At 39.8% G+C, this 13,018-nt stretch overlaps 1 long non-coding RNA gene across 1 annotated transcript in view; it reads right to left on the reverse strand.

Moving 5' to 3' along the window:
- LOC140476435 (uncharacterized) overlaps nucleotides 1-13,018 on the reverse strand; it is a 24,782-nt gene continuing 11,764 nt past the window's right edge. Inside the window, exon 3 of the long non-coding RNA XR_011960484.1 lies at nucleotides 1-184. This is a non-coding gene — a long non-coding RNA (uncharacterized lncRNA). The remainder of the gene's footprint in view (nucleotides 185-13,018) is intronic.

Genomic DNA, 13,018 nt, shown 5'->3' on the forward strand with positions numbered 1-13,018 from the left:
TAGGGTCATCATGAAACTTTAATGTAGTAGTAAATTATGTCTGTTTCACAAAATAAATTTTGAAAGTCTCACAGCGATGCCTCTGAGAAGGGCACTGCTTGTCACTGCCCCCTTTGGTGTTTTCTTGCTTCCTGGTGGTGGAAATTGAATAAAGATGTGTACACCCTTTGTCTTTCACTGTGTCCTACACAAAAATATAGAAAAGAGAAAAATATAAACCAGGAGATTAGAATCTCCTCAGGTGAGGACTGGAGGTAATCCAAGATGGAGGATGGGGAAAACCGTATGGCTGTAACAGGTTGCTCCTTTTTTGAGGTATTTTGAGGAAAAAAAGAGTTCTGAAAGAACTGCAGATGCTTAAATCAGAAAGTAAAGCAGAAATTGCTGGGAAAGCTCATCATTTGGCTGCACCTGTGAGTTCTGAGGTAGGGTCACTCGACCCGAAACATTAACTCTGATTTCTCTCCACAGATGCTGCCAGACCTGTTCAGCTTTCCCAGCAATTTATGTTTTTACCTCTGTTTTGCAATGTTTTCTCTCTGTTTTCTTCCTTTCATTCTCCCAAAGATTTTGAAATGAGTGTCCCCAAGTCACTCACCCCAGAGGACATTTTTCTTTTTTCAGCATCAATTGTGGCCTTTCCAGTTGACTGGGCTGTGTCATAGCTGGATCCAAGCCTGGTCTGACTGCTGGAAACAGAGAAATTGGAAACTCATGGCTGATTGCCCCTACCCTGACACAAATCTAGAATGTAGGTATAGAGTGTGATGGATGCAACTCAGTCGCTTAATAGATAAACGTGTTGAGTGATTAGAAGCTTTCAATTAATGGAAAATAATGAAAATCTGGGAATAAGAATTGAAAGCAAAGGTAGAGAGCAAGTCAAACTTCCCTTTGCAATATTTACAGGAGTAGTGTGCAATATAAACCAAAGCTTTTGAAATTGAAAGCAAATCTCTTCAAAATTCCAATCCATTGAATATTTAAATGATTTCAAGTAGATCCAATTACAGCCTTTCTAGTTCAAATCTTTTCTTTTGACCTTAAATAATGTCATTGTGGAAATATTAATATAATTATTTGGAGATTGTGTATCTTTCCAATAAGTGTATGCATATCCAATAAATGAATACATTTCCATATTTCAAAAACACGTGGATTGTCTGGAGCAATATATTTGCATATAGTATACTCTGCCTTGCCAATAAACCTGTGACTGTTGATGTGGTTATTTTAAGCAGTAACCATTAAACCTACCACATGAGATATGGACCAAGTTTCCCATAATATTATACTCCTCCTTGCTCTCACCTCCATGCTATTGCTTTGCATACCTGAGTCAAAGCTTGAACTTTACGAGCTCAATATTATACCCTGTGTGGTGTAGTCCCATAAATTTTCATCAATCAGTTTCTTGTAAAGAAATCAACATCGAGTGGATGTGCAAAGGAATAATTTGCTCACTGCTTCTTAATTAAGGTTCTGCGAAGGCCATTCTGTTCCTGGTGGTATTACAGCCTGGGGTTTAACGTGGAGCTGACAGTGATGTGCTTTGACATTAAGGCATTGTTTGACCAATCGTGTCATCAAGGAGCCTTAGCAAAACGAGGAGTCAGTGGGAATCTGGGGCAAGTTCCCCATTGTATGGAGTCATACGTAGCACAAAGGAAGATGCTTGTGGTCATTGGAGGTTAATAATCACAGCACCAGGACATTTCTGCAGTAGTTCCTCAGGGCAGTGTCCTGGATCCAACCATCTTCAGTTTCACCAATGAACTTCCTTCCATCATTAGATGTGGGGATATTAGTTGATGTTTACATACTGTTCAGCACTATTCATGACTCCTCAGGTACAGAAACAGTAAGTGTCCATGTGACCTGGAGGTAACATTTGTTCCAACACAAGTACCAGCCAGTCACTATCTCCAACAAAATAAAACACCCCTGGCCATTCAATGGCATTACCATTGCTGAATCACTCACTATTAGTATCCTATGGTTACCATTGACCAGAAACTGAAATGGAACAGCCACATAAGTGCCATGCTTAGAACAGCAGATTAAAGGCCAGGAATCCTGAAGTGAGTAACTCACTTCCTACCTACCCAAAGCCTGGCCACTTGTCCAAGGCACAAGTCAGGAGTGCGATGCAATACTCCCCTTTGCCTAGGTGGATTCAGCTCCAACAGCATTCAGGAAGCTCTAAACCATCCAGGACATCGCAGTTCACATGATTGATACCCCATCTTCATCACTTACTCCCTCCACTGATGCACAATGCAACAGCATGTACCACTGAGATGATACACCAATTCATCATTGCTTCTCCATCAGTGCTGTTCATATTTATGAATGACCATGTAGATCCAAGTTAGGATGGTGTGTGGCTTAGAGAGAAACTTGAAGGAGGTTGTGGTCCCATGCATTTGTTGCCCCTGTCCTTCTAGCTAGATGTGTTTGTTGGTTTGCAAGGTGCTGTCTAAGGTCTGACAAACAACATTCCCCCTTGCCTTGATCAAGGACTCCTCCCCTTAGCTATTGAGAAGTGGTCATTTAGTTGAAGATGTGTGTTTGTCTTGCAAGTACATGCTGTAGGTATAATATTGATGTAGCACAGAGTCATAAATCAACAGGTCCACCCTCTTGCTGGTAACCATGAGAAGCTGCTTGGCTTTGTGCTTGTGCCTTTCCTGTGAGCCCATCTCTGTGCACAAAGCATTGAAATATAAGGTGTCAGTGGGAGAACGGTCTTCCTATTTACTCTGAATTAAATTGAGGGAGGATTCAGTCCCCATTCCCGATGGATGTGTCGTTAATTAAATACCCTCATTAACATTGTTCCTTATGGATGTTTTTTTATTTGGTTGGGGGTATCATTGTGAGAAACATTTTTCAGAAAGCACTCTGAAAGGATCAAACCCTTAGTTTGCTGACTGACTGAGACAGTCCTGTGTTGGAATGAGTTTATGTCAACTCTGTGCTGTTCCGAATGAATATGTGCCTAAAGCACAAACTGAACATTAATTTGTCACTAATTGCATTTGCTTGCACAATAAAAAGAAAAAGGCCATACCAGTAGAGTGGAAAGTGCTCTCTCAAGGATATGGTTATAGAGCATTTGTTGCCAAATAATATTGTGTGTAAAAAGTGGGCTGTTATTAAAGTATAAATCATTCAGCAATTTGTAGCAATGAAGAGATACTCCACAAGAACTGCTGTAGATGATTGGTCAATAATCAGAGGCAATGCTACAGACCAGATATCACGCTGCAGAACAGGGGCAACACTGTAGACGAAGGGCTGTGGTGAAGACCAGGGCAATGCTGGAGATCAGGGAGAACACAGGAGACCAGAGCAATGCTGTGGGGTAGCAGATACATGGGAACCTTTGAAGTCAGCCACCATTGTGACTTGGAAATATATCACTGTTCCTTCACTTTTGCCATACAGAATTCCCGGAATTCTCTCCCTAATGGCATTGTGGGTCAACCTACAGCATGTGCACTGCAGCAGTACAGAAAGGCAGCTCAGCACCACCTTCGCTGGGACAACTAGGAATGGGCAATATATACTGCTCCTGTTGTGTGATGCCCACATCCCACAAGAGAATTTTTTAAAAATCACTGGAGACCAGGAGCAATGGTGGGAGACTAAGATGGGTACTCAAGACCAGCAGCAGCAGGAAGACCAGGAGCAGTAGGGAAACCAAGAGCAGTGGGGAAGTCAGCAATATTTTTGGGGAAGAAGGCTTTCAGATCACAGGGAAGGAAGATTGGAGACAATGGCTAAAGAATGGTTTTCATAATTCACCCTCCTCAATCCAACTCCTTCCCTATCCATGTTTCCAATTATCCCCAGATTAGAGCAAATCTCCCCTAAGGTAGCAGGTAGGCTGCCTTGGTTTAGCAGTCAGTAAGGCTGTCAACTATCTCACCTACCAGGAAGACAGTTAATTAGGCTGATGGTGAGATATGGCCCTTGCGTGTTCATTAATAGACAATTTCTGAGTATTGATTCATTGGCTCAACAATGTTGACAATGGACCTTCCCATCCAGAATTTAATTCTTGGGTGACTGGCAAGGAACAAGTATTTCCTTGGTGCCTTCCCATCTGATTATTTTCCCTCCCTGCTCCTTTCCATGGCAATTCTGAGGAGAGGAAATCATGAATTATATTCCTGCAGTGGAACCCAACCTCTTCCAACAGGCAGAACAACAATGCAAACTCTCAATCTCGCTCCCACAAGTAGTAATTGTTCGAAAATTATTTTCAAAATAAGGATTAATAAGGAGAGAATTGTATTTCTGTCTGTCTGGAAGCAAAATTTCCTTTGCACTGATTCTTTTTCTGTAACTGATTTCATTCTGGTTCATCCCCATTCACTCTCTGGAGTTCCTCTTTCTTCCTTAAATCTCATTGGGTTGGCTCATAGACAGGTGGTTCACTGCTGTTTCAGCTGCTCCCTTACCTTTGCTGAGCTTTGATCAGCTTGTACTCCCGGAAGTTTGAGCTGAACAGTTAGGGAAAATGTAAAACTAATAAAGTATACCAGAAAATGCAGCACTCCAATAATATATCTGCTACTGGAAGCACTAGCTTTCGGAGTGTTGCTCCTTCATCAGATTTGTTGATGAAGGAGCAGTGCTCTGAAAGCTAGTGCTTCCAATTAAACCTGTTGGACTATAACCTGGTGTTGTGTGATTTTTAACTTTGTACACCCCAGTCCAACACCGGCATCTCCAAAGTATCTTTGCTACTGTGGTAGAGCAGAGTTAATATTATTGCAGTTGACTGTGTTTCTGTTTCACAGTATAGCACTCTCAAAACGTGTGGATCGAGCAATGAGAATGGGAAGTTTGGAAGTGTTACTTCATGTCTGATGTAGGTTGTGCAGCTTTAAAACTTTCTGTCACACACTTGTCATTATCCACTGTGCCAACTCCAATTAGTTTACCGCGGTACCACAAATATTCTGTGGAGCTTTGAGTTTCTTCCTTCCTATTTTTTTTTTGGTTGAATGGAGGGAGGGAAAATGATCCACATAGGCATGAAAAGATAGGAAACCTCCCTAATTAAAATGATATTACAGAATGACATTGACAGAGGCCTGGAACAGTTGGCTGACTGCCCTCACAGCTGGAGAATGGGATCATATCGAATTCTTTGATGCATAATTTTGAATCATTGTGCAGCTCCAACTATTTACTGATCAAGCCTCACTGCTTCAAAGTCTTCATATTTGATATGTCCTTTTTGTTTTTTTGAGTTCATACGATGTTCTTTCATGATCATATCAAATATAAACAGCAAATTAACTATTGGTGACTTCTCCAAAACTGGAGTATGTCGCATATCATTATGTGTTGTTTCATTTTCCAGGGGCAACACACTTGCAGAATATTTAGATTTGCTGCAACGTCACGGAAATGTAGACAGGCTTGCCATTTCCACAGCAGATTTCATGACTTTTAACCAAGTGTTGGATATCAAGAATCATGGCAAATTCAGAAATGACATGGTGTGACATAAAGTCATTAAACTATTTCACATGACTGTCTGGATAAAAATTTATAAAATGCAACAGAATATTGGATCAAATCTAAAATAGTTAAACTGCAGTAAACTTCCTAAGTCATCATAAGTTGAGTATAAAATCTAAATCTTACTCTTTCATACATCTGAGTGTTGTTTTTAACTAATTGCTTTGTCCCTTCCAAATGGAAACAACTGTGATTGCTGCAGAAAATTATTAAACACAGTTGTCTCCAGGCAATTACTATCCGAGCAGAGAAATCCAAGATACCAAACCTCTTCTCATGCTCTCTTATTTTATATAATTTATGGTCCCATAATCAGTTTTAATGCTCAGCATACTTTGTTATTTGGTATCAATTTATAGCCTATTTATAGAAGCTCTATTCCATGTGAAATACTTCTTGTTGGTATTTTTGTTTATGTTGTTTTGAAAAGAAATGATAATAGCTATATTATGCACTTCATATGACCATATCCTTCTAAAAGTATCCTGCTAATTATTCTCCTGAAAGAAGCAAAATATTTTAACTACATTATGTCTGATTTCTTCTGTGTGTAAAATTATGATCCTTAAGATTTTTTTAAAATGTAAGCCATTGACAAAAACAGAAGGTAACTAATGATAAACAGTAGTGATGCACATATTTATTTCAGGTAGATTTTACAACCTACATCATGACCAATGATTGTCACGGGGTGGCACAGGGACTCAGTGGTGAGCACTGCTGCCTCATAGCACCAGGTCCTGGGTTCAAATTGGCGACTGACTGTGTGGAGTTTGCACATTCTCCCCGTGCCTGCATGGGTTTCTTCCGGGTGCTCCAGTTTCCTCCTACAGTCCAAAGATGTGCAGGTCAGGTGAATTTGCCATGCTAAATTGCTCATAATGTTAGGTACATTAGTTAGAGGGAAATGGATCTATGGAGGGTCGGTGTGGACTTGTTGGGCCGAAGGGCCTGTTTCCACACTGTAGGGAATCTAATCTATGTGCACAGATCATTGAAATGCTGAAGAATCCAGCAAAACTCCTAAAGGGAAAGCGTCAGTGTTGAATAAAGGAGAGAACGGGGAGTCCAGTTCATATAGAATAAAAGTGAGACATTACCTTTCATTGCCTTTCAGTGGAAAATAAAGTTTGAGGCCACCTCGGGTTTCTCTCAAATTACAACACTGAAACATGTTATATCATGTTGATCAATCTTAGTGTTTATCTTAAAACAAAAGTCTTAATTCCTTGTGTTCATTCTGTTCCTCATACCTCCCCACTCCCCTTTACCTCCATTGCCTATTCTTAAACAGGTAATGGTGGTAAAGTTGTAATGTCATCAGGCTAGTGATCTGGCGGTCCAGCCAATTCTCAAGTGGCACAGGTTCAAATCTCACAATGGTGGAGTTTAATATCAATTTATAAATCTGGAATTTAAATCTAGCCTAAGTACACCCACAAAATTGTGGGTAAACCCATTTGATTCACGAATTCCCTTTAGAGAAGCAATTCTGCCATCCTTACCTAATCTGGCCTACATGTAATTCCAACAACCACAGCAATGTGTTTGGTACCTTCTGAAATAGCCATGGAGGCCATTCAGTTTCACTAAAAGGAATGAAACTGAACTAACTGTCCAGAATCTACCGAGGCACTAGAAATGATAATATTAAAGCTAGTCTTATTGATTGTTTAAAGCCATCCTTACTAACATCTTGGAGCTTGTGCAATTATTGAGAAAGCTGTCCCACAGTCTGGTCAATCAACATCCTGATATATTTCCTTACTCGCTAAATGGTACCTCACAGATAATATTTTTGATATCACCATCACCATCCTTGACCATGCTCCGTTTCACTGACTTTCTATAGGCGACCGCACACCTAGTTTACAGTAAGGAGGAGGTAGCACTGGAAGTCCTCAAAATTGACTCTATACTCCATGAAATGTCATGGCATTAGGTTAAGAGGGCAAGTGAAGCTCCTGCTGATTCTCAACAACTGCGCTGATGATGGATTTGTTCTCATTCCACATTAATCACCAATTAAAAGGTGCATTGAGGGGGGCATATTCTGGGTGGATAACTTCAAAGCCCATCACCAAGAGTGACTTGCTAACACCACTATTGACCAAGCTGACCAAATCCAAAGGATACATCTGCTAGACTGGGTGCGTAGCAGTGGTGAGGGAGCCAACAAGAGGGAAAAACCTACTTGACTGAATTCTCATCAATCTAACGGTTGCAGGTGTATCTGTCTTTGTTGGTATTGGCAGGAGTGACCAGTGAGCACTTATTTTGGAGAAAAAGTCAAATTTACACTGATGATAGTGTCCATTGTACTGAATAACATGATCACCCTGCTAAATAGGATAGATGTTGATAAATCTAGCAACTGAAAACTGGATGTCTATGAGTCTCTGCAGGTCATCAGCAGTAGCAGGATATGTTCAATTGCAACCTATAACCACATGACACAACATTACCATTAAGTCAGCAGGGATGAACCCTGATTCAATGAAAAGTGCAGGAGGACGTGCCAGGAGTAGTACATAAAAAATAATCTAAAAACCACATGTCAGCCTGGTGAAGGTATAACACAGGACTAATTGCATATCAAGCAGCCGATGCAGCCTACAATAGACAATGCTGTTATTCCACACCCAATAGATTATATCTGTGCTTTGCAGTTCCAACACATCCAGCAGGACAATTGAACATTTATCAGGAAGAGGTGAAGGGTCCATAAATATCCCCATCCTCAACATTAGTGCAAAACGTAGGGCATTTGAAACAACCTTCAGCCAGAAGTGCAAAAAGTGGATGATCAGTCTTGGGCTGGTCTGGAGGTCCCCAGGATCACCGATGCCAGTATTATGCCAATTCAATTCAATTCACCTGATATCAAAAAATATGACTGAAGACACTGGATACTGCAAAGGCAAGTACCCCTCCCTGTACCATCCTTGAGAATACAGGCCTAATCTTCCCAATCTCTCCTCATAAAACAGTCTCGCCATTCCAGGAATCAGTCTGGTGATCTTCTGCTGCACTCCCTCAATAGTATGTATATCCTCGACAGTATGTATATCTTTTCTCCAGCAAGTGGACCAGAGCTGTACATAATACTCAAGGTACAGTCCCACATGTGTTCCATACAATTGAAGCAAGGCTTGTTTGCTGTTTGTGGTTTGTTCTTTTCTTCAATCTTATAAATAAACAAAATAATGTTCAATGTTTAAATAAAATAAGTTCAAATTTTCAAGGCTGTCTTCATATTGGCATTTCCTTATATCAGGCGACACCTCATAAGTCTGTGTTATACTCTCACTGTCCCCTCAACATCTCCCCTATAGTGTGGAACCCAAAGTGCATACATTACATTAATTGTTATGATCTGTAAATAGATTCAAATTATATCTTAATTATCACATACCTCCTCAAACCATAGTGCCAGATTTTCATTTGCTCTTTTTAAATGGTTTTAATCATTTGAGTTGTTGGATATTTCACCCATATGTGCAACTCTATTGCAATGTTAATCATCATCTCTTCCTGTTGCTTACCTTCACAGCACTAAGTCTGTACTGTCTTGCCCCAGCTTATTTGAAAGTATTGATTTAGGTTTGTTTTCTCTATTTTGATATCAATGTACCTCAATAAAACGAATTCACCGAGGGCTCTCTTCAAAGGTAAACAGCACCAGCTTTATGGAAGTTTATAATCGAGTTCTTTCCATTGACACCAGCAATCAGTATAACTGTTCTCCTGTCTCAGTTTTATGATTGCTTTATATTGCAGCAACCATTGCCTTGTCTCTATGAATACAATGTTTAAGAATGTGATTCTATTTTCCTATAAGAGGCTGCCAACCAAAACTGATGAACCACCCCCTCAACGTCACTCTCTTCCTGCAATTAGCTACTCACTTCCCTCAACTATATCCTTTTTGGGCAATTACTATCCCTAATAGATACAGCTCCTACTGGGTAAAAGAATCATTCTTTATTAATAGCCTTTCGAAGTTGAGAGACACTTCATTTTAATGCCCATCCATTTTGGGATATATTCACTTCCCAATTTTCTTAAAATCGTATTTAAACTCTGACTTCCCTATCACCCTTTTTGACTTACTTTGGCTCCTTTTCCCACATATTTAATACAAGATCTTGCCCTTGCCTATAAATCACTTTGTGGTTTCACACTACCCTTTTGCTACAATGTCTTCACCCTTGCATCCTCTAGTCACCCTTACTTTTGGTCCTTTTCCCTTACCTCTTTTCATTGTGGCCATTTGCAAAATGCTGGGGATAGTTTTAGGTTTTAGGCACAATATAACAATAAAATTGTTGCTGTTTAAGGTCAACCTAAAAAACACTCGCGTTATAAATAATATGAGCGCAACATTTGTCATACAGGGCATTTGAGTTAAACTGCTAGAAATTCATGTTCTCTGTTGGAATAGATTTTGGAAATGGTTTCCTAAATACATGTTTTGTCAGCATTTCAGGCCAATTTTAAGGACTAATGCTGAAATATGTAACCACCAGTCTGTCTTTAGATCCCTATGTATTAGTCATTAAACATGCTTCAAAGTAATTGTATATCAAGATACAGGAAATTTGTATACAGTCGACTTAGTGAACCCCAGTTGTTTATATGAATCTATAAGCATCGTTCATCATGAATGTTGAATGGACATGGCTTTCAACAAAGCAGAGTTTAAGACATAAAACTCTGCATGAGCAGAAGCCAGTCCAAAGATCAAAGACCTTTTAATCGGGTCACATAAATAAGGACACTACAGTGAGTAATATATCACATCCAACATGAATACTGGCAAACCCTATCCTGCTCTACCTATTGCACATCACAGAAGCTTATTCAGATCTTAGTTGCTGGAATCAAGTTCAGCAGACCAGATAAAAGGAACATAATTGCTTTTCCTCAACATCTAGCTTTCTCACATCTTCAGTGATGATCCACACACAAAACTTAAATCGACTTACTTAGCTGTGATAAGGGAATCTAACAAGCAACACCTCAAATTTGGAAACTTATCCTATTATTTTCAAATCATAGAGTCATAGTCAAAGAGATGTATAGCATGTAAGCAGACCCTTCAGTCCACTTGTCCACGCCAACCAGATATCCCAACCTAATCTCGTCCTGTTTCCCAGTACTTGGCCCATATGCCTCCAAACCCTTCCTATTCATATACCCATCCAGATGCCTTTTAAATGTTGCTATTGTACCAGCCTCCAGCACTTCCTCTGGCAGCTCATTCTGTACAAGCATCACCATCTACGTGAAAAGATTGCCACTTTGGTCTCTTTTATATCTTTCCCCTCTCACCCGAAACCTCTAGTTCTGTACTCCCCCACCCCTGGGAAAATTCTTTGTCTATTTATCCAATCCATGCCCATCATGATTTTATATACCTCTATAAGGTCACCCCTCAGCCTCTGATGCTCCAGGGAAAACAGGCCCAGCCTATTCAGTCTCTCCATTTAGCTCAAAATCCTCCAACCCTGGCAACATCCTTGTAAATCTTTTCTGAACCCTTTTAAGTTTCACAACATCCTTCCAATAGGAAGGAAACCACAATTGCACGCAATATTCCAAAAGTAGCCTAACCAATGTCCTGTACAGCCGCAACATGACCTCCCAACTCCTACATTCAGTGCACTGACCGATAAAGGAAAGCATACCAAACACCGCTTTCACTATCCTACCTACCTGCAACTCTACTTTCAAGGAGCTATGAACTTGCACTCCAAGTTCTCTTTGTTAAGCAACACTCCCTCAGACCTTACCATTAAGTGTATAAGTCCTGCTCTGATTTGCTTTTCCAAAATGCAGCACCTCACATTTATCGAAATTAAACTCCATCTGCTACTCCTCAACCCATTAGCCCATCTGATCAAGGTCCCATTGTAATTTGAGGTAATCTTCTTTGCTGTCCACTACACTTCCAATTTTGGTGTCATCTGCAAACTTACTAACTTTACCCCCTATGTTCATATCCAAATCATTTATATAAATGACGAAACATAGTGGACCCAGCATCAAACCCTGTGGCACTCCGCTGGTCACAGTTCTCCAGTCTGAAAAGCAAATTCTTCTGTGGTTTTGTCCTTTCTTATCTTTATAATATCTTCCAGCCCCACAACCTTCAAGAGATTTGGTTGCCACACCATTAGTGGCCATGCTGTCAGCTGCACAGACCCTGAGCTCTGGAATACTCTTCTTCAACCTCTCCACTTCCCTAACTCCTTTTCCTCCACCAAAATACACCTAAGACTTGGATATAGATCATGATTTAGCTTAGCTACCCAAATACCTCCCTAATTGCATTCTTACACTCCTATGAAGTGCATCGGGACATTTTATTTTCGTAAAGCCTCTACGTTACTATAAATTGGTGATGTTGATCCTTAGTGTCATATCTTCGAGGGCTGATGCCCGAAATGTCGATTCTCCTGTTCCTTGGATGCTGTCTGACCTGCTGCACTTTTCCAGCAACACATTTTCAGCCTTAGTGTCATATGATCAGTTTACTGAGTACTGAGTGACATCCACATGGATTTACAGTTATTATTCAGCATAGCAAGTTATTTTAAATAAAAATTATTTTGTTTTGGAGAGACAGTCTTTAAAGTTGAGTTATTAATAAAGATGCACAAACACATTGTCAGAGACACATACAGGACAAAAGGAGGCCATTCAGCCCATTGAGTTCTTAAAATAATGCCACTTCCATGCTGTTCATATTTGGTTCAAGTTGAGCAATTATTGAAGATAAACAGTAATTACACTGAAGCTCACACAAGCTTGATACACACCTCATCTTTAATTTCAGTACCTCAGAGCTTTACAAACTCCATACTGAGTGCAAAAACATCAGGCTGTAATCTCTTTCCCAATTTGATTTCCTAGTTATTGGTTTGGGTCTGACTCTTTTATTCTTGCTTTTTGGACACAGCTGTTAAACTTTTTGCCATGCACAACATCTCTGGATACATATTTTGTTTCTTCACTTGTTCTTATTTTTTATCAATTCCTATTTAATCTCTCCTCTCTTCCATCCTCTCACAGATCTTTCTTTTGTTCCTTTTCTGCCTTCTTCCTTTCACTTGATTAAAGTCTATTACATTTCCAACAATGTTCTAGTTCTGATGCAAAGAGATCAAACTAACATCCCTCCACAGATGCTGCTAGACGTGCTGTGTGTTTCTAACGTTATTTTTGTTCATATTAATGCAAACTAGCTGGATTGTGGCAAGAACAGCAAATGGTCACAGACTACCAAAGATTTATAAAGACAAAAATGATGTGTTCAGTATTTTGTGATACTCTGGGAACATGATAATTATTGCTATTCCAGGTTGGCTGTGTTGTGTAATGGAGTGTTAATCAATATGTATTGGTATAGGAACTGGAATTGACTGCTGTTTATTGATAATTATTGGATAATATATACTCAAAGTATAAAAGT

This window comes from Chiloscyllium punctatum, chromosome 4, assembly GCF_047496795.1.
Source record: "Chiloscyllium punctatum isolate Juve2018m chromosome 4, sChiPun1.3, whole genome shotgun sequence".
NCBI lineage: Eukaryota > Metazoa > Chordata > Chondrichthyes > Orectolobiformes > Hemiscylliidae > Chiloscyllium > Chiloscyllium punctatum.